Genomic DNA, 22,019 nt, shown 5'->3' with positions numbered 1-22,019 from the left:
TGAGAGGAGCCGGCACCCGGCGTGGTGCATGGATCACTAGAGTGCCGTTCGGCTTTAGCAGAATTTTGTAGCGATATCGGACCGTGCCCATTCCATCAAACATGTTGTGGTATTGCGTGAGGATGTCGTCTATCCTGGCCTGGAGATTCACATCAGTCGAGGTAGTCGCCGGTGTCGAGGACATGGTGTGGACTCGCTGGACCAGATGCAGGCGCGAGCACCGAGCAGGGACACCCTGTCAGGCCGAACGATCTCGAATCGTAAGGTTGCCTTGAATTCCTTGTGATATACCCCTAGCTGGCACAGTCCACTGGCAGCTATGGCATTGCCATTGTAGTTGAGGTGTTGGCATGCTGGTGGAAGAATGCTTGGTCGGTCACGGATGCTGTCAAGATCTGACTGCGATATGAGGTTTGCAGACCCGCCGGTGTCCAGTTTAAATCGGATGCGAACCTGGTTGACTGTGAGGATCGCATACCACTCATTGTCGGGATCTAGACTGAGGATCGAAAGGCGGGTTGCAGGTGCAGTGGGGACCATCTCACGTGTGGTTATGATGCCCACCCGATATGGAGATTTGAGGCAATCAGCATTGGGATCCATTAGGCTGTCAGGATCAGTATCCTGCATGTCTTGTTGTGCCAAACGGATACTTCTGCGCCGTATCTGGGACCGCTGGCTGATAGTCGGTGGAGCGGACCTGCAGCAGGCCGCGTAATGGCCAGGCTTCCCACACTGTAGGCATCACCGTCCTTTGGCTGAACATTGCCGCTTTAAATGGGCGGAACCACAATTCGGACACGTCATAACGCTGACGTCAGCGCGTTCCATGCACCAACGCGCATGCGCAGTGCGGTCGGCCGACGTACGCACCTGCGCAGTAGGGTTGTCGGCCTCGTCATCCACCCGGGTGTGGTGCGCATGCGCAGGGACCTGGGAAAAGTGTGCGAAACGGCCACTCTCCTCGATGCTCAGGCCTTGCATTTTTTCAATAGCCTGCAGCCGTTCTGCCTCGGGAGAGGCCAGTTTTGCATTTTCCGCCGCCCTGATGTGGGAGTAACGATTCTTGGCATGCTCATGGACCACGCACGTTTCAATAGCGATGGAGAGAGTTAGCTGTTTTATTTTAAGGAGCTGCTGCCGAAGGGAATCGGAGTGGACCCCGAAAACGATCTGATCCCGGATCATGGAATCAGCCGCTGAGCCGTAATTGCATGACTGCGCCAGGATGCAGAGATGGGTCAGGAAGGACTGAAAAGGTTCATCCTTACCCTGATGACTGTTGAAAGATATACTGTTCAAAGCCCTTATTCACTTCAATGTCGCAGTGGCTGTCGAATTTCAGCAGGACCGTTTTAAACTTCGTCTTATCTTTGTCATCGGCAAACGTGAACGAGTTGTAGATATGGATGGCGTGATCCCCTGCGGTCGAGAGAAATAGCACGATCTTCCTGGCATTTGATGCTGCCTCGAGGTCGGAGGCCTCGATATACAGGAAGAACTTTTGCTTGAAGATCTTCCAATTGGCGGTGAGGTTGCCGGAGATGCGGAGCTGCGGAGGAGGCTGGATGTTATCCATGTCGCTGGATGGCTGCTTTCTGGTTGTTGCAGAGTTACTCGAGGTAGGTTCGGCAGGATTAATAACACTCTGGTACAATGATGTGTTAGGCAGATTGGTTTGACGTTGACTGCAACTGGATGCAGGGAAGCTAGAAACAAACGTCTAACACCGGAGATGATCCAACACGGTTTTATTTAAACTATGAACGGCTGTACATGTTCAGCTGTGGGTTGACACTCTACTAATCCTACTGACGACCTCTTACTGGTTCGACCAGACTTACTAGCTACCACATGACAATAATGTCCACTGACTTGTGCACTCTGACTGTCTCAGTGTCTGGGTCCCGAAAAAGAGCGCGAGTCTTAATGTCCTGTGAGCTTTATAGTGGTGGTGTCTTGTCTGGTGATTGGTTGTTCTGTGTTGTGTGTTCATTGGTTATCCTATGTGTCAATCACTGCCTGTCTGCATCTCATTATTATACATGAGTGGATATTATGACAGACCTTAGCACCCCTGAATACATTCCACCTGTCCTTGACATATCCGATGGGCACCGGGCTGAACAGGGTGGCACCAAGCTACCTTTGACACCCGGAAGATAGACGGGCCCAACTAGGCCCGTTCGCTCCAGAGGACGGCTGCCAAAGGGGACCCAGGTCAGAGGGCGGGAATTGCCCACTGTCCCATTACCTGGCCCCGCCCACTCCCACACCCCATCCACACCACGCCACACAATCGGATACTGTCCCCACCCCTGCCACCCAGGGGTTCAATGGGACCATGAGATTGAATGCCAGCACGCATGCAGGGATCATCAGGGTGGACGGCGGAGAGTGGTACCGAGGGCAGGAGTCAGACTGCGTCCAACGATGCGGAGCACCAGAGCTCGTCACGGAGTGGGTCTTCATCATCCTCCATCCCATGGACCACACCCGCTGATACTGTGAACCCAGGGTCTGCACCCTGTAGGAAGCACGGAGGGGGGTGTAGGTGCCGGTGTGTATGGGGTTTGGCGGGATGGTGGTGGTGAGTGCAGGAAGGGTGCACAGGGGAGGGAGTGATTGGGGAGGGGGGATGTGTGGGGGATGGGATGGATGGTCGAACCGTCAGTGGCCAGGCCCCCTAGTCGGTGAATCCAGTGGCAATGACAGTGTCCCATGCATGGCGGACTAGGCACATATATTGTGCAGCCTCCAGTGGCACAATCAACGGATACAGGACACCGTGCCTCTTCGAGTCCGGGAGCACCGAGAGCTTCGTATACCCTGAACTGGTAAGAAGCTGTCCGCTCCCTATCTTCCCTGCACGGCAAACTATCTCCCTCGCCTCTGGCTCACACTCTGTTCACATACAAGGGCGCACCGTCGCGACCCAGCTACTCTAATTTCCAGCTGTACGTACGCCTCGAACTCTGCGCCCCACTCTTACTTGGACTCGACTTCCAATTTAATCTCAAGAGCCTCACACTCAGCTTCGGCGGACCCCTACCTCCACTCACTATCTGCAGTCTAGCGATGCTAAAAATCGCCCACCCCTCCACTCTTTGCTAACCTCACTCCGAGCTGCAAACCCGTAGCCACTAGCAGCAGGCGGTATAGCCTGCAGGACAGGGTGTTTATTAGAACCGAGGTCCAGAGGCTCCTACGTAAGGGAGTCATAGAGGCCAGTAACAGCCCCTGGAGAACTCAGGTGGTGGTCGTCAAGACCGGGGAAAAATTCCGAATGGTAGTGGACTATAGTCAAATCATTAACCGGTTCACGCTCCTTGATGCGTACCCCCTCCCCTGGATTGCAGACATGGTTAATCAGATCGCCCAGTACCGCATATTCTCCACGGTGGATCTGAAGTCTGCATACCCCCAGCTCCCAATCTGCCCGGAGGACCGCCACTACACGGCGTTCGAGGCAAATGGCCGCCTCTTCCATTTCCTCCGGGTCCCCTTTGGCGTCTCGAATGGGGTCTCGGTGTTCCAACGAGCGATGGACTGAATGGTGGACCAGTACGGGCTGCGGGCCACGTTTCCGTACTTGGATAACGTCACCATCTGCGGCCATGATCAGCAGGACCACGACGCCAACCTCCACCGATTTCTCCAAACTGCCCAGAAACTTAATCTCACTTATAACACGGAGAAATGCGTTTTCCGCACGACCAGGCTAGCCATCCTGGGAGTTCTGGGCCCCAACCCGGACTCTTACAACTCCCTCTCCCTCATTGTCCCAGGGCCCTCAAGAGGTGCCTGGGATTTTTCTCTTATTATGCCCAGTGGGTCCCTCAGTATGCGGACAAAGCCCGCCCACTATTTAAGGCCACACTCTTTCCTCTGTCAGCGGTCGCTCTCGCAGCCACTCTGAACCAGGCAGGGAGACCAGTCACCTTCTTCTCCCGAACCCTCTCCGCTTCGGAACTTCGACACTCCTCGGTCGAAAAAGAAGCCCAAGCCATCGTGGAAGCCATACGACACTGGAGGCACTACCTCGCAGGTAGGAGGTTTACCCTCATCACCGACCAAAGATCGGTTGCCTTCATGTTTGACAACTCGCAAAGGGGCAAAATTAAAAGATAAAATCCTGCGGTGGAGGATCGAACTCTCCACCTACAATTACGATATTATGTATCGACCGGGGAAGCTCAACGAGCCCCCAGGTGCCCTGTCCCGCGGCACGTGCACCAACGCGCAAGACGACCGCCTGAAAGCTATCCACAATGACCTCTGCCACCCGGGGGTTACCCGGCTCGCCCACTACGTCAAAGCCCAAAATCTGCCTTTCTCCACCGAGGAGGTAAAAGCCATCACCAGGGATTGCCCGATCTGCACGGAGTGTAAACCGCACTTCTATAGACCAGACAAGGCCCACCTGGTAAAGGCATCCCCGCCCTTTGAACGCCTGAGCATCGATTTCAAAAGGCCACTCCCCTCGACCAATCGAAATGTGTACTTTCTGAACGTCATCAATGAGTTCTCCCACTTCCCGTTTGCCATCCCGTGCCCCGATATGACCTCCCACACAGACATCAGAGCCCTGCACAGTGTCTTCACTCTGTTCGGTTTCCCCAGCTACGTACACAGCGACAGGGGTTTGTCCTTTATGAGCGACGAGCTGCGTCAGTACCTGCTCGACAAGGGCATCGCCTCGAGCAGGACTACCAGCTACAACCCCAGGGGGAACGGGCAGGTGGGGAGGGAGAATGCGACGGTCTGGAAGACCGTCCTACTGACCCTCCGGTCCAGGAATCTCCCGACCTCCCACTGGCAGGAGGTCCTCCCCGACGCGCTCCATGCTATTAGGTCCCTCCTATGCCCCTCACGAACGACTATTTGTTTTCTCTAGGGGCACTACCACGGGGGCTTCGCTCCCATCCTGGTTGAGGACACCGGGCCTGGTTCTCCTCCGGAAGCACGTCCGGTCACACAAGACAGATCCACTAGTGGAGAGAGTGCTACTACTCCATTCAAACCCCCAATACGCTTTCATTGAATACCCTGATGGCCGTCAGGACACTGTTTCCCCCCCGGGACCTGGCACCTGCAGGATCCAACTCCACCACCACTACCGCTGAGGTACCTCTCACACTACACCCCACCTAATCCCCCGCGCCCTGCGCCCCCGCACCTATAGGTTCACTGCCCATGCTCCGCGCCCCCGTGACTATAGGTTTCCTGCGCCCCCCCCCCGTCGCCCGTCGCACCGGTCAGGTATGAAGCTCGGACCGAATCACCCCCCGGAGTCCACCATCGTACCCTCACCACCGGACCGGCTCAATTTGTAGACCCCTCACCCCCGCCGGACTTGATTTTGTTACAGGGGGTGAATGTGGTGAATTATATGCATCGTAATTCACACTGTATTGCCTTGCGTTGTATTGTGTCCTTGTGGGCTCTGCATGTGAGCTGTTGCGCGGCTCTGCCCATAGGGGGAGATGAGGAGTTTGTACTGGGCTCCACCCTTGGCTCCGCCCATGGCTCCGCCCATGGCTCCTCCCACTAACCGGAAGTATAAAGTACTGCAGCCGTAAGCCTGCTCTCAGTTCCTCTGGTCGCAGGCTGGCTTAGTTGTAAGACTATTAAAACCACAGTTTACTTCCAATCGTGTGTCTAGTGAATTGATGGTCACATCACTGCCCAAGCCCCATGCCCTGACCATCTTGGCCCTTTGCTGCATACTGTGGGCAGCACGGTAGCATAGTGGTTAGCACTATGGCTTCACAGCGCCAGGGACCCGGGTTCGATTTTCGGCTTGGGTCACTGTCTACGCGAAGTCTGCACGTTCTCCCAGTGTCTGTGTGGATTTCCTCTGGCTGTTCTGGTTTCCTCCTACAAGTCCCGAAAGACGTGCTGTTAGGTAATTTGGACATTCTGAATTCTCCCTCTGGAAAACAGGCGCCAGAATGTGGCGACTAGGGGGTTTTCACAGTAACCTCATTGCAGTGTTAATGTAAGCCTCCTTGTGACAATAAAATTATTTATTTTACTCCTTGTTGGATGAGGCCTAGCCTCGTCCTCCAGCACCTCGCCCCTCTGCTGCGTGATATTGTGGAGGTTGCAGTAGGCCACCACGATGTGGGAGACCCCCCTAGTGCTACACTGGAGGTCCCCACCAGGGAAGTCCAGGCACCTGAATTGCATCTTCAGGATGCCTAGGCACCGCTTGATCACACCTCTGGTCACGGCATGAGCATCATTGTAGCGAGTCTCCTCACCTGTCTGAGGCCTCAGGATAGACGTCATCGGCCATGACGGCAGTAGATAATCCCTGTAGCTCAGGAGCCAATCCCTCACCCTGGGGAGCACCTCGAAGGTGCCAGGAACTGTTGAGTGTGCCAGGATGAAGGTGTTGTGTATGCTGCCTGGGTATCAGGTGCAGACGTGTATGGTGCGCAGCTAATGGTCACATATCAGCTGCATGTTCATCGAGTGGAGCCCCTTTCAGTTTGTGTAGAATGGCCTGTCATCCCTCAGGTGGTGGCTTTTGTAGGGGGACATGCATCCCGTTGATCACCCCCTGGACCTAGGGCATCCCAGCGATGGTGCCTGGGCAACCTGGTGGGCTTGAACCATATTCAACTTGATGTATTGTCCCGCCTGGGCATACAGGGCCTCCGTAATGGTACGGACGCACCTGTGCATAGAGGTCTGTGAGATCCGAGACAGGTTCCCACTCGGGTCTCGTAGACGTTCAGGGCGACCGTCACCTTGATGGCCACTGGGAGTGGGTGCCCTCCCCCATACCCACACAGTTCCAGGTGCGCCATGATGTGGCAGAGATGTTGCATGGTCCCCCTGCCCGGTCAGAGGCTTTGTTGGCATGCTCGGTTTGGCAGGTCCTCGAATGACTGGCGTTGCCGGTTCACACGAGCCTGATGCCGCAACTCCTTCCCACCTTCTCCTTAGCCTGTTGGATGGTCAGCTCTAGATCCTCACTGTTTGGTCCCTGATCCTCTGGGGTAGGTTTCTGTTCTGCAGGGTCCGGCCTGAGCAGTTCCTGCTCAAATAGCCTCATGGCGTCCGCCAGGTCTGTGGCTAGGCAGATGCTAACCATTCCTGGATAACGAATTCCATTCTCTGTAGTGGGTGAAAGGCAGACATGTTAGCATGGTGGTTACCTCCATGCCCAACCAGATACAATGGGCTACACAGTGGCCCTGTCCTGCACTGCAGTCATGCCCCGCATGACCCACTCCCTCCCTCCCCTTCCATCCCATCTCTCACCCCGGCCAGTCCCCCGAATATGGTGCCCTCTGCACCCGCACCCCTAGCACTAGGGTTCTCTGAACTCGGCACCGATCCCTGTTGGCAGTGGTACCAATGGCTGGCACTACCCATGCAGTGGTACTCTCTGCGGCCCCGACTGTGGAGGTGGGGGGGGGGGGTTGTCTGTTGTCTCCTTGGGGGAAGGACCTGGGGGGGTGGGTACCCAGATGGCTGGTGCCGCTCTGCACAACTACAGGGCACAGTGGGCTGTCAGTAGGGTGCACTGCAAGATGGCTGCCTTGCAGGCCGCGGCAATGGCTGTCCCTGCCTGGACTCCCCGGTCCCGGGTGTCACCCCAACCCCACAGACCATCCCCTGACCACCGCCCGTTACTCTTCCTGATCCTGACGGACAACCCCCCTCCGCCCAGCAGCAGGACTGGCAGCCCACGGCTGCATGTTAGGGAACATGTCTTACCTCCTCTATCTCTCTCCCTCAGCAGCCATGGCGTCTGTTTCCCGATTTTAAATACCACAAGTGAACCTTGCTGCCGGTAATTCCTCCTAGCGGTGGTGGAGCATCACTGGAGGCCTGGAGAATTCCGAGGCGGGCCCATTAATGACATACCAACGGCATTTATTGTATAATTTCCCAGCGTGTGGAAACAATTCACGCCGCTGTCAGGGCACCGGAGCATGGCTCCAGGGTCCCAGGTTCGATTCCCGGCTGTGTCACTGTCTGTGTGGAGTCTGCACGTCCTCCCCGTGTGTGCGTGGGTTTCCTCCGGGTGCTCCGGTTTCCTCCCACAGTCCAAAGATGTGCAGGTTAGGTGGATTGGCCATGCTAAATTGCCCGTAGTGTCCTAATAGTAAGGTTAAGGGGGGAAGTTGTTGGGTTACGGGTATACATAGAACAGTACAGCACAGAACAGGCCCTTCGGCCCTCAATGTTGTGCCGAGCCATGATCACCCTACTCAAACCCACGTATCCACCCTATACCTGTAACCCAACAACCCCCCCTTAACCTTACTTTTATTAGGACACTACGGGCAATTTAGCATGGCCAATCCACCTAACCTGCACATCTTTGGACTGTGGGAGGAAACCGGAGCACCCGGAGGAAACCCACGCACACAGGGGGAGGACGTGCAGACTCCACACAGACAGTGACCCAGCCAGGAATCGAACCTGGGACCCTGGAGCTGTGAAGCATTTATGCTAACCACCATGCTACCGTGCTGCCCGTTAAGGGTGGATATAAGGGTGGGTATAGGGTGGATACATGGGTTTGAGTAGGGTGATCATTACTCGGCACAACATCGAGGGCCGAAGGGCCTGTTCTGTGCTGTACTGTTCTATGTTCTATGGCATTCCGTGCAGTGCCCGGCGCTGGCCTTGATTCTCAGCTGGCACCCGACTCTCAGCCCAATTGTGCTTTGCGATTCTGGCATCGCTGGATGGAGAACCCCGCACAAGGCCTCAGTGTTGTCAATTCCCAGGGCCCCAGGTTTGATTCCCCGCTGGGTCAATGTCTGCGGAGTCTGCACGTTCTCCCCGTGTCTGCGTGGATTTCCTCCGGGTGCTCCGGTTTCCTCCCACTGTCCAAAGACGTGCAGGTTGGGTGGATTGGCCATGCTAAATTGCCCCTGGAGACCAAAAAGGTTAGAAGGAATTATTGGGTTAAGGGGATAGGGTGGAAGTGACGGCTTAAGTGGGTCGGTGCAGACTCGATGGGCTGAAGGGCCTCCTTCTGCACTGTATGTTCTATGTTCTATGTTCTACTCCTATTTCTGAAAACCATGCTTTAGTGTAACTAAAATGCCAGTTAGTTTAACCAGTCTCACAAATGATCATGAAAAATCTATTTGATTTTCAATTTCCTGTGCCAATTAAACAATTAAAATAAGTTACTTCAGGACATTAATAAATGGTTTTCCTTTGATGGTTTGACTCTGAGTTTAGCGAGATCTTGATTTGATTGAAGTCAAAGTGTTTTTTGCTCTTGATTTAGCTCTTTGCAAATAATGGTTTGATTTCCATGTTCACTATTTTAATGGAAGCATTCGCTGAGTGAGACTAGAATATATTGCCACATGAAATTGTTGTCTTCATATACTAATACTGAAGACGGTAAGCTTGAATGCATTTTTAAATCATATTGACGTTATTGACCATACTAAGAAATTTGTCACTGATTAAATGATATGATTATGATTATCTTTTAAAACATATAAGAACAATCATGCTTGTATGTTAAGCAGAAATCAAGGACGGCTAAAAGGATGTATTCCACACAAACTGCTGCTTTTCCACTCCCAGGTTATACCTCTCCAGCAGAGGCAGAAAAATAAAAGATCAGACTAACTTGTTAATTTTGTTTTGGTTAAAATAAGGCCTCAAACACTCCAGTATGAAGAAAGGTAAACAAAGGATGAACCAGGCAATGAAGAATTGCACTTGCAGCTATAAACTAAACTGTTACATGCCGCTGTGATCTAAAAATTGTGCACTGTATCTGAAACAAGTTATCTTAAGATCTAACGGGGGTGTTGCATTTACCTGCATGTGGTTTACAAATGAAACTAATTATGATAACTGGAACAAGTGAGAGTCACATTGCTGCTACTGTTTAAGAATGATCGGACATTCACACCTGTCAGCCCCAAGGGAGACAGTTAGTGATTAAACCTTTTCCACTTGTTAATTTTGATGTCATTGCTTTTATTTGTAATTCATCGTCGACTTGCAGGTACACTTTTCCTTCAGTCTTAAAATAACAATGTCCCAAGTTTTATGAGATATTTAATTTTGCATTTCCCTTTGTGACTCATTGCTCTTTGTTTTCCTTGGCTCTCAATCTGCTCTTTTTCTAACTGTCAGTTGGTCTGTCCTCTTGCTGTCAGACTTGAAGAATGTATTTTTAAAAAGCTCCGTGTGTATCAATACTCCCCCGCCTTCCATGGTCTCATTCAATAGATGTTCACAAGTCTGGTTCGATTCTGAGGCAGCTGTTGTATCTTTTGAAACCATGTGTTAGTAAACTAAAGGAAAACTGGACTTTACGTATTTAATAGGCAGAACATTCTTTGAATACATATTTTCTTGTATGCATCCATTAAGTTTTTAATATTTTGTGCATAAGAAAGAAAACACACCCTCCCCCAAGCAAAATTGGCACAAAAAAAACAAACCCTGTGCCCCCCCAGACCCTGCCCCCCAGCTGACTGTGACCAGCTCTTTGAAATACAGAATGAACAGGTGCCATCCACCACCAACAAAGCACAACAGCGCCTATACTTCCTTAGGAAACTAAGGAAATTTGGTATCTCCACATTAACTCCAACCAACTTTTATAGATGCACCATAGAAAGCACTCTATCTGGCTGCATCACAGCCTGGTATGGCAACTGCTCGGCCCAAGTCCGCAAGAAACTTCAGAGAGTCGCGAACACAGCCTAGTCCATCACACAAACCTGCCTCCCATCCATTGACTCCATCTACACCTCCCGCTGCCTGGGGACAGCGGGCAGCATAATCAAAGACCCCTCCCTGGCTTACTCACTCTTCCAACTTCTTCCATCGGGCAGGAGATACAAAAGTCTGAGAACACGCACAAACAGACTCAAAAACAGCTTCTTCCGCGATGTTACCAGACTCCTAAATGACCCTCTTATGGACTGACCTGATTAATACTACATCCTGTATGCTTCATCCGATGCCGGTGTTATGTAGTTACATTGTGTACCTTGTGTCGCCCTATTATGTATTTTCTTTTCTTTCTTTTCTTTTTATGTACTTAATGATCTGTCGAGCTGCTCACAGAAAAATACTTTTCACGGTACCTCGGTACATGGGACAATAAACAAAATCCAATCCAATCCAACAGGACCCGCCTGCACACAATCAACGAGGCGAAGCCTGAAACATCGACATCCCCCATCCCTCACCCGCACCCTAGCCGTCTGTAGCTCCGGCTGGTCTTGACACCCCAAATATGGCCCCGAGGGGTTACAAACCTATTTGCAAGATTGCCAACATGGTGCTGAAGAAAGAGCCGCAAAACCTCCCCAACTCATAGCAAGACCAGAGCATATGGACATGATTAGCCAGGCCCCTCCCACACCGCTCACACTTGTCCTCCACTCCTGCAAACAGCCGGCTCACCCCAACCTCATTAAATGTGCCTTATGCACACCTTTAACTGAATCAACCCTAGTCTCTCACACGGTTGTGGTGTTCATCCTGCGTAACACTTCATACCACACCCCCTTCTCCAGTGCCACTCCCAACTCCTTCTCCCACTTAGCCTTAACCCCCTCCAGCGATAGTACATCCTCCTCCAGGATCCTCCCATAGATCACCAAAGTACACCCCTCCTCCATAACCACCAGTGACAACACTGTCTTTAACATTGAGGAGGTGTTGTCGGGAATGTTGGAAAGACCTTCCTTGCAAAATCTCGCACCTGCCTATGCCGTGAGATCCCAAACTTCTCCATCAACTCCTCCAAACTCGAGAACTGCCCCTCCAGACACAAATCCTTCATTGCGATCACCCGCTTGTCCTCCCAGCCCCGGAACCTAGCATTTAATCTAGCCGGTTCAAACAGGTGATTTGCACAGGTCTTCAATACCGCCCCTCTGACCTTGCGGACTCCATGAGGCTGTACGAGCAGGAGCTGCTCAGGCCGGACCCTACAGAAGAGGATCGGGTTTGGTTGGAACGTATTCAATGAAGGAATACCCTGCTCATTCTCCATGGGTCAAGCACTAGGGCATCTTAACACAATCCAGACATGCCAATGCCTGATGTCCACAAGCACACACATCCCAGCAGGATCATTGGATAGTGATCAGGAATAAAATCCCTGGCTGATTTACCCCTTTCCTAACCTATTGGTCCTAATGTATCTTTTTTTTTAAATTTAGAGTACCCAATTCATTTTTCCAATTAAGGGGCAATTTTGCGTGGCCAATCCACCTACCCTGTACATCCTTGGGTTTTGGGGGTGTAACCCATGCAAACACAGGGAGAATGTGCAAACGCCACACAAACGGTGACCCAGGGCCAGGATCGAGCCTGGGACCTCAGCGCCATGAGGCAGCAATGCTAACCACTGCGCCACCGTGCTGCCCAGGTCCCATTGTATCTTTGTAAGGATATTAGTGGTGACTGAAATTTGCTAGGAAATAAACGATGCTGCACAATGATAGTTAAATGAGTACGCTCCCTGGTCGGAGAAGGAAAATCAGACATAGGGACGCTAGTTGATTTGAAAAATGAAAATCGCTTATTGTCACGAGTAGACTTCAATGAAGTTACTGTGAAAAGCCCCTAGTCGCCACATTCCGGCGCCTGTTTGGGGAGGCTGTTACGGGAATCGAACCGTGTTGCTGGCCTTCTTTGGTCTGCTTTCAAAGCCAGCAATTTAGCCCAGTGTGCTAAACAGCCCCTTGTGAAAATGAAATGAATGAATATCGCTTATTGTCACGAGTAGACTTCACTGAAGTTACTGTGAAAAGTCCCTAGTCGCCACATTCTGGCGCCTGTCTGGGGAGGCTGATACGGGAATTGAACCGTGCTCCTGGCCTGCTTGGTCTGCTTTAAAAAGCCAGCGATTTAGCCCAGTGAGCTACACCAGCCCCTTTCTAAACCAGCCCCTTTGTTCACCGTGTTGGAATTGGCTGTAGTGTTAATAATGTTAATAAATAAAGGCAGCAAGATACCTGGTTATATTGCCAATTGAATTGAATTCCAATCTCCAGAAGACATGTTAGGATTGCACCTGGATTGCTGTGCACCACTTTGGGCACCTTAACACAAGAGCCCACATATTACCTGGAGGCAGTGCAATGAAATTGATTGTTCGCATTGAAAAGGAACTGTCCTGAGAAATGATTTGACAAGCTAAAGTTTCTCAGCCCCAAAAGTGATGTTGATCAAAACTGTGCGAGTTAGGTGGATTAACCATGATAAATTGCCCCTCAGTGTCCAGCTATGTGCAAGTTAGGTTCCGGAGATAGAGTGGGGGTGGAAGTGGACTTGGGTAGAGTGCACATTTGAAGGGTTTGTGCAGACTTGATGTGCCAAATGGCCTCCTTCTGCACAGTAGGGATTCCATGAAAGGATACATAGGTGAATACAAGATACTTAAGAGGATAAATAAAGCTGATATGGGATGAAAGATTCAGACACCACGGCCGCTAAATAATAGGGCACAGGTTCTGTTGTTGTGAAGAGCAAGTTTGGGACAGATGTTAGGAAATATTTCTTTACACAGGGTGAAAAAAACTGGAGTGGGTCATCAGGGGAGACTGAGACTGTTGAAATGTGCTTTTAAGGGATAGTAGCATGCCATCCCTAAAAGGGAAGTGTGTCATGTGATCCAGTCTCAGTTTCACTTTGGCCTGTGAGCAGAACACATCACAGCTCTGCTGTTGATGTCTTCAAAGCTTTCCTGTGCAGTCAATAGGCTGCGATTTCAGAATTCTCCATCGCGGCAGCTTCTTTGTGGTCTGACCAAAACATCAAGGGTCGTCTCATGCCATGTAACATGATCTAAGGCTGTTCACTGTGTTGTACCTGTACTTAATCTCGCTGCTCAGCTGGTTGACCACTGCTGAATACCATGTTGTGTTTTTATAATGCTATAGTAACACCTATCAATCACTCATTAAGGATTGGTATTTATCGAGACCAGGCACATGAGAACATTTATACATGGATGCAAAGCTTTAAGATATCAACAACAGAGCTGTGTGCGCAGTGTTCTGCTCACAGGCCAAGCTGAAACTGAGACTAGATCACAAGATACACTTCCCTTCTAGCAATGACATGCTGCTCTACCTTAAAGGCATATTATAACTGAGACTAGGAGGCTAGTTTCATCTGGACAACAGCTAGATGCAGAAACTAGAAGATGGTAGAACTGGTATCCTCAAAGCATGAGGTTGAAAAGACAAAATAATTTCTTCATCTAAAATTATATAATGAACATGTGACCATAAGATCAACTACATTGAGCAGGTACAATAAGACAGGTCTTTTATTCGTTCCGAACTAAAAATATTGAAATGCTTACTTGAATCTAACAAGGGCAAATTATATAATCAGCTTAACTTCATTTGAACAGAACAACTTAAATTCAGTCACATATTCTATTTTCTGCTAAACGCTAAATTTTACCAGCGATTGTTTCTGCATTAGCATATGGCTGCTTAATCCTCATATAGGTTTCATTTAATCAAATTAGAAATCCTTCTGCTTCTATTTAAGCAGAGTGACCTGAAACCAAGGGCAAGATTTCATAGTATCCAACTAATGGCAAAACACTGACAAGAAGCTGGTCTGAAGTGATAACTAAGGTTTTCTTTAGCTGTGGTTAACAGGAGGCGCTGAACTTGTCTCACCTTGGGCCATACGGTAGTTGAGGTTTAATCGTGGCACTTACCTCTTAACAATGGCGAAAATATTGGATACTACTTCAAAATGGGCGTGAGAACCACAGAGCATGATTAACATATGCCTGTTCCTTCCCACACATCTAGCATGCAAACTTTGTGCTGCTTGTTCATTAATACAGTTGGCCCTCACTGTTGCTACAGAACCTTTTTTTAAATTTGCATAGTAATTTTCATTTTACGCCGTCTTCACTCTGGCACCATTCCCCACACTACATGGTCATTCCATATGTCATAGAAACAGCGCATTAGCGTGATTTACTAATCCAGTGATATTACCATTATGCCACTGTCTCCCTGCTATATGATAACCAACCACAGAGCACAAGGAGTCCCTCCAGACTGATACTTTGGAGCTCAATGGCAGTGATGCAGCCCTGAGGACCTGGATGACGTGCTACAAAAAAATTCAATGGTCTGACACAACTGGTCAAGGTCAGTGAGCACATTGTCAAATGCCATATCCCACCAACTGCACAACCTAAAATCTATAGAATCCCTACAGTGCAGCAAGAGGCCATTCAGCCCATCAAGTCTGCACTGACCCTCAGAAAGAGCACTTTACCTAGGCCCACTCTCCCAACCTATCCACGTAACCCCGCGCATTGACCACGGTCAATCCACCTAACCTGAACATCTTTGGACTGGAGGAAACCGGAGCACCCAGAGGAAACCCACGCAGGCACGGGGAGAACATGCAAACTGCACACCGTCACCCAAGGTCGGAATCGAACCCTGGTCTCTGGCTCTGTGAGGCAGCAGTGCTAACCACTGTGCCACTGTGCTGCCTCTTTTCAGACACTTCTCAATGCACCACACTCCCATCATTCCCCCGGCAAGAATCTCTGCCAGCAATGACTCATACTTCTCAAGAGCATCATCACCTTACTCTCACACATGTTGTCCTGCTGTGAGCCTCACATTCACAGTTTACACCTTATACACAATGCCAGCTGCGACAGGTTCAACCATGACAGGTTTATCACCCAAACGCATTACACCACACTCTGGCAGACTTCCCTTCCTCTTGCAGGATGAGGTGGCACACAAACTGCTGGGAACAGCAGCTGGTGACTGGGCTGACTGCATATCCTCACCCTGATGGAGGAGACAGTGCTTGCCCTTGCTGGAGCGCTGTGATTGAAGCTGTGGCAAAGATGGCAATGAGCTTGTACCTAAGGCTATTTCTCACATTCCATTTCCTCCTCATCCCACATCCTCTTCTGAGTTGTAAGCTGAAGTTGATGTAAACACGTACCTCTTGTTTTCCTACCAACTCCCTTCATCGTAACCATATCTGTGCCTTTTCCCTTTGAGATCCCCAAGGACTACAGCCTGGATAGGCAGTACATCAGGTACAAGAAGTGACGATGAAGAAACACAGTTACTCAACCTCACACTCACAGTCACCTGCTCAGTTACTGGCTCCGTGTGTACTTTAGGGGGTGGCACAGTGGTGGGACCTACATGTGGTATAGCGCCTGAGGAAAGGGTAATACAAACGCCAGATAGCCAGTGAACAAGGTTGCAAGTGCATTCTGCTGCAAAAGACTCAGAGGAAGACACTGACCGAACGTCATACAGAAAAATGCTCATGTGTATGCACACAAGAAAATGTTCAGTGCATTAGCAGGCCTGTCCGAAAACCTTTGGTCACAGAGATTTGTGTGGAGCTTGGAGCCCATGCTTGCCAGCATAGAGGTTGTGATCAACTCCAATGCCAGATGTGTTGGCCGAACCATAATGCAGCTTCGACATTGCAGCAAATTCAGAAATTACTCAATGTCTGAGCGTTGCAGTGAAAGCTCAGACTAAGATTTACAAGCACAACTTCCAAGCAGAGAAGCGCTTGTATCTGAAATCACCATTGCAGGAGTCAGAGCAGCCTTCTCGAAGGTCAATCCCCGGAAAGCCACTGGCCCAGATGGGGTACCTGGACCGACGCTCATCTTGCGCAGAGCAGCTGGCGGGGGTATTCGCGGATATCTTCAACCTCTCTTTACAACAATCTGAGGTCCCTATCTGCTTCAAGAAGGTGACCATCATCCCTGTACCAAAAAAAAGCAAAACAACGTGCCTTAATGACTATCGTCCAGTGGCTCTGACATCCATCACCATGAAGTTCTTCGAAAGGTTAGTCATAGCACGAATCAACTCCAGCCTCCCGGATTGCCTTGATCCACTACAGTTCGCCTACTGCTGCAACAGGTCCACAGCAGACACCATTTCCATGGCCCTGCACTCTACCCTGGAACACCTAGATAACAAAGACATCTATGACAGACTCCTATTTATCGACTACAGCTCAGCCTTCAACACCACCATTCCTACGAAGCTCATCTCCAAACTCCGTGGCCTTGGCCTTGGCTCCTCCCTCTGTGACTGGATCCTGAACTTTCTCACCCACAGGCCACAATCAGTAAGGATAGGCAACAAGACCTCCTCCAAAGACTTCCGGTGTGGACCATGGAGTAAGTGGTCACACACAAGGCAGCTCCTGCCCAAGGTTACAGAAAAGAGCTCTTTTTAATCAATACAGTGTTGAAATTTGATGAAAATATGTAGGTGATTGTTGAAGGAGTACATTCCCCCAGGAATGGTATGTCTCTTGGTTATCAGACCCGGCAGAAACAGTGAGGGATTTGGCTAGAGCTGCAGCAAAGACAAAAGCCTCTTCCAGCATACAGGTGGGGGAAGGGCGAGCTTAAAGGCTTCAAACTGACTTAAGGGCCTTTATTAAAGCTGAATTCGAGCAGCAGAGGGAACAACTGTGAAAAGATCTCGCAAAGCCATTGAAGAAGCGGTGATGAGACTTCCGGTGGCGGCCATGGAGGAGTAGGTCGTGCATTCGGCAGCTCCCGTCTGGAACAGACTCTCAGGAGTTTTTCAGGAGTTTTCACTGACTTTTTGGGGCAGATTGGTGAAGCGAACACTGCCAAAAGGATTCTCTCTCTGTTGTATGGATAGTTGGACCAGGAGTGGCCGGGTGAAGCGCTTAAGTCCCAACAGGCAGAAGCGTGCAGGGCGGGCGCCGAGGCACGGCATGGCTGCAGGTATAGACCAGCGTGCATGGGCGCAGTGGGCACAGGAGCAACAGGAGTTCCTTAGGCCCCCCGCCCAGGCTGATCACGTGGAATGTGAGGGGTTTGAATGGGCCGGTCAAAAGAGCGTCCGTGTTCACACATCTAAAGGGATTAAAGGCAGATGTAGCAATGCTTTAGGAGACATATTAAAAGCTCGCAGATCACACGAGATTGAGAAAGGGATGGGTAGGCCAGGTGTTCCATTCAGGGCTGGACTCGAAGACCAGGGGGAGTAGCAATTCTGATCCGTAAGGGTGTGGCATTCGATGCTGGAAGAATTGTGGCAGATAAGGGGGGCAGGCATAGAATGGAGAGTGGAAAGTGGGAGGGGGTCCAGGTGGTGTTTGTGAACGTCTACGCTCCGAATTGGGATGATGTGGAATTTATGAGACGCATGCTAGGCAAAATCCCGGACTTAGAGTCACACAAACTGATCATGGGGGGAGACTTTAACACAGTCATTGGACCGGTCGAAGTCCAGGACAGGGAAGCGACTGGCAGTGGCTAAGGAACTTAAGGGTTTTATGGATCAGATGGGGGGTGGATCCCTGGAGGTTAGTGCGGCCGAGAGCAAATGAGTTACCTGTATACCGAGGTAACGAAAACTTTTCTCTACCATCCTGAGCGGCAGCTCTTTCAGTCGGCTTAGTGAGGAGAGAGGGCAGCGCCCACTCTGGAGACTGGATGTGGGGCTGCTGGCGAACGGTTTGCAGTTTGCAGGCGGATTAGCAGGAACATCCAGGATTACCTAGAAACAAACGATACAGGTGAGGTAGCAGCGGCAACGGTCTGGGAGGCTCTGAAGGCAGCTGTCAGAGGGGAACTCATCTCAATTTGACCCCACAGGGAAAAGAGAGAAAGAGCGGAGAGGGAGAGACTGGTGGAGGAGATACTCCGAGTGGACAGGAGATATGCGGAGGCCCCCGAGGCAGGGCTACTGAGGGAGCGGCGGTGTCTGCAGCTGGAATTTGAACTGCTGACCACAGGGAAAGCGGTAGCACAGCTGAGGAAGGCAAGTGGGGCAGTCAATGAGTACGGGGAGAAAGCGAGTAGAATGCTGGCACACCAACTGCGAAAGAGGGAGGCGGCCAGGGAAATCGGGAGAGTAAAGAATAAGGAGGGTAACACGGTCTTGGACCCGGGGGGGGGGGGTCCAAGTCAGAGTCGGATCACGAGTCGGAGCCCCCGACGGGAGTGGAAGGAATGAGGCAGTTTTTGGACCAGTTGAGGTTTCCAAAGGTGGAAGAGGACCACTCTTGAAAGTGGAGGGGCTGGGGGCCCTGATTGAATTGGAGGAGATTGTCAAGGGTATAGAGGGCATGCAATCGGGTAAAGCCCCAGGGCCGGACGGTTACCAGGTAGAACTCTATAAGACATTTTCGGAAATATTGAGCCTACTCATGATGAGGACCTTCACTGAGGCTAGAGAGAAAGGAAACCTCCCCCCAACAATGTCATAGGCTTTGATCTCACTCATTCTTAAACGAGGGAAGGACCCGGAACATTGCGGGTCATACAGGCCGATTTTGCTTTTAAACGTGGATACCAAATTGCTAGCTAAGATTCTGGACATAAGAATTGAGGATTGCGTCCCAGAGGTGATAGAGGAAGACCAGACTGGGTTTGTTAAAGGCAGACAACTCAATACCAATGTCCGGAGACTTTTGAATATTATTATGATGCCCTCAGAGGGAGGAGAGGAGGAGGTGGTAACAGCGATGGACGCAGAGAAAGCCTTTCACCGGGTGGAGTGGGAGTGCCTGTGGGAAACGCTGGGGAGGTTCGGGTTTGGTGAGGGCTTTATTGGCTGGGTGAAATTGCTGTACCAGCCACCTGTAGCAAGTGTATGTACAAACTGGCTGAGGCCGGGGTACTTCGAGCTTCACCGGGGAACGAGTCAGGGGTGTCCCTTCTCCCCATTACTATTTGCTCTAGCTATAGAACCACTAGCTATGGCGCTGAGAGCCGCAAGGAACTGGCGGGGACTGGTTCGGGGGTGGGGGTGGGGGGGGGGTGGGGGGGTGGAACATCGGGTCTCGCTATATGCGGATGATTTGCTCCTGTACATTTTGGACCCTGTGGAGGGGATGGGGGAGGTTCTGCGGATCCTGAGGGATTTTGGTAGTTTTTCAGTGTACAAACTGAACATGGGAAAGAGCGAGTTGTTTGTGATCCAGGCCAAGCGACAGGAGGAGAGACTGAAAGAGCTGCCGCTCAGGATGGTAGAGAAAAGTTTTCGTTACCTCGGTGTACAGGTGACCAGGAAATGGGATGCCCTGCACAGGCTCAACCTGACCCAGTTGGTAGAGCAAATGGAAGGGGACTTTAAAAGGTGGGACATGCTCCCGCTGTCACTGGCAGGGAGGGTGCAGACGGTGAAAATGACAGTCCTCCCCAGAATTTTGTTTGTCTTTCAGTGCCTCCCCATCTTCATCCCTCAGGCCTTTTTTAAGCGGGTCAGTAGGATCATTACGGGCTTTGTGTGGGCGAATAAGACTCCGCGAGTAAGGAGATCGCTGTTGGAGCGCAGTCGGGGGGGGGGGGGGGGGGGGGGGTTGGCGCTGCTGAACTTTCGCAACTACTACTGGGCAGCCAATATAGCTATGAATATGAAGTGGGTGATGGGGTGGCGTGGGAGCAGCTGGAGACGGCGTCATGTAAAGGTACTAGTCTGGGAGCTTTGATAACGGCTCCTTTGCCGTTCCCGCCGACCCGTTACTTCACAAGTCCGGTGGTGGTGGCGACACTGCGGATCTAGGGACAGTGGAGGAGGCAAAATAAGGTGGAGGGAGCGTCGGTCTGGACCCCGATGTGCAACAATCACAGGTTTATCCCGGGTATGATGGATGGTGGGTTCCAGAGCTGGCAGAGGTTAGGCATCAGAAGGATGGGAGATCTGTTCATAGACGGATGCTTTCCCAGTTTGAAGGCACTGGAGGACAAATTTAATCTGCTGCCAGGAAACGCCTTTAAATATCTGCAAATATGAGCCTTCCTGAAAAAACAGGTAGTGGCCTTTCCGACGCTGCCGCCACTGAGCATACAGGACAGGGTGGTCTCCGGCACCTGGGTGGGGAGGGGAGGGTGTCGGATATCTACCAGGAACTACAGGAGACGGAGGAAACCCCAGTGGAGGAGCTCAAGGGCAAGTGGGAGGAGGAGCTAGGTGAGGAGTTGGAAGCGGGTCTGTGGGCAGAGGTCCTGGGCAGGGTTAATTCCTCCTCATCATGTGCCAGGCTCAGTCTAATTCAATTTAAGGTGGTCCACTGGGCACACATGACGGCAGCGAGAATGAGCAAGGTTTTTGGGGTAGAAGACAGTTGTATGAGGTGCAAGGGCAGCCCTGCAAACCATGTCCACATATTTTGGGCATGCCCGGAGCTTAGAGAGTTAGACCCCACTCAACCCGACATACTCTCTTCCACCTTCTTTCGTCAGGAAAAAGATACCATTGTTTGAGGTCACATACCAACCGACTCAAGAACAGCTTCTTCCATACTGCCATCAGACTTTTGAATGGACCTACCTCGTATTAAGTTGATCTTTTCTCTACATCTTGCTATAACTGTAACATTATAATCTGCAGTCTCTCCTTCCTTCCCTATGTACGGTATGCATTGTTTGTACGGCATACAAAAAACAATACTTTTCACTGTATACCAATACATGTGACAGTAATAAATCAAATCAAATCAAAACAACTAGTTGACACACAAGCTCAGACACCTTCCATCACAGCTGAGGATACCAGTGCTCAAAAGGACATCCAGGCTTTCACAGATTCTAGCAATCTGTCCTCTAACACATTGCTACGATTGCTGGGATGATGTCACTGCAAGGGAGCGGCAGTGATGCCCTGGACCATAAACCTACTGTCCTCTCTCAGGATGACAGCATCTTCCATCACTGTCACTCCACTAGTGCATTTGCAGTTTTCTGTCAGCCAGTCCAGGCTGATGCCCACGCCCATGCCAATGTGGTAACATCCAATCCTGGGCCTTCCCGGACCAGGACTGCTCGAGATCAGCTTCTCAGGTCACCTGCAGTTTCTGGGAGTCAGCAGGCCATGCTGCAGACACTGGGGTAGCACTGCAGAGAAGCACTAGGTCAGCCAGAGGCATAGGGAAGACAGATAACAGTTAATTCATATGGATGATTAGCTGTGCGCAAAAGGAATATTGAATGGTTTAATCTATAATGTTGCTTTCAAATGTTTATT

This window comes from Scyliorhinus canicula, chromosome 1, assembly GCF_902713615.1.
Source record: "Scyliorhinus canicula chromosome 1, sScyCan1.1, whole genome shotgun sequence".
NCBI lineage: Eukaryota > Metazoa > Chordata > Chondrichthyes > Carcharhiniformes > Scyliorhinidae > Scyliorhinus > Scyliorhinus canicula.
The sequence above is the reverse complement of the archived record's forward strand: the minus strand, read 5'-3'. Positions refer to the sequence as shown.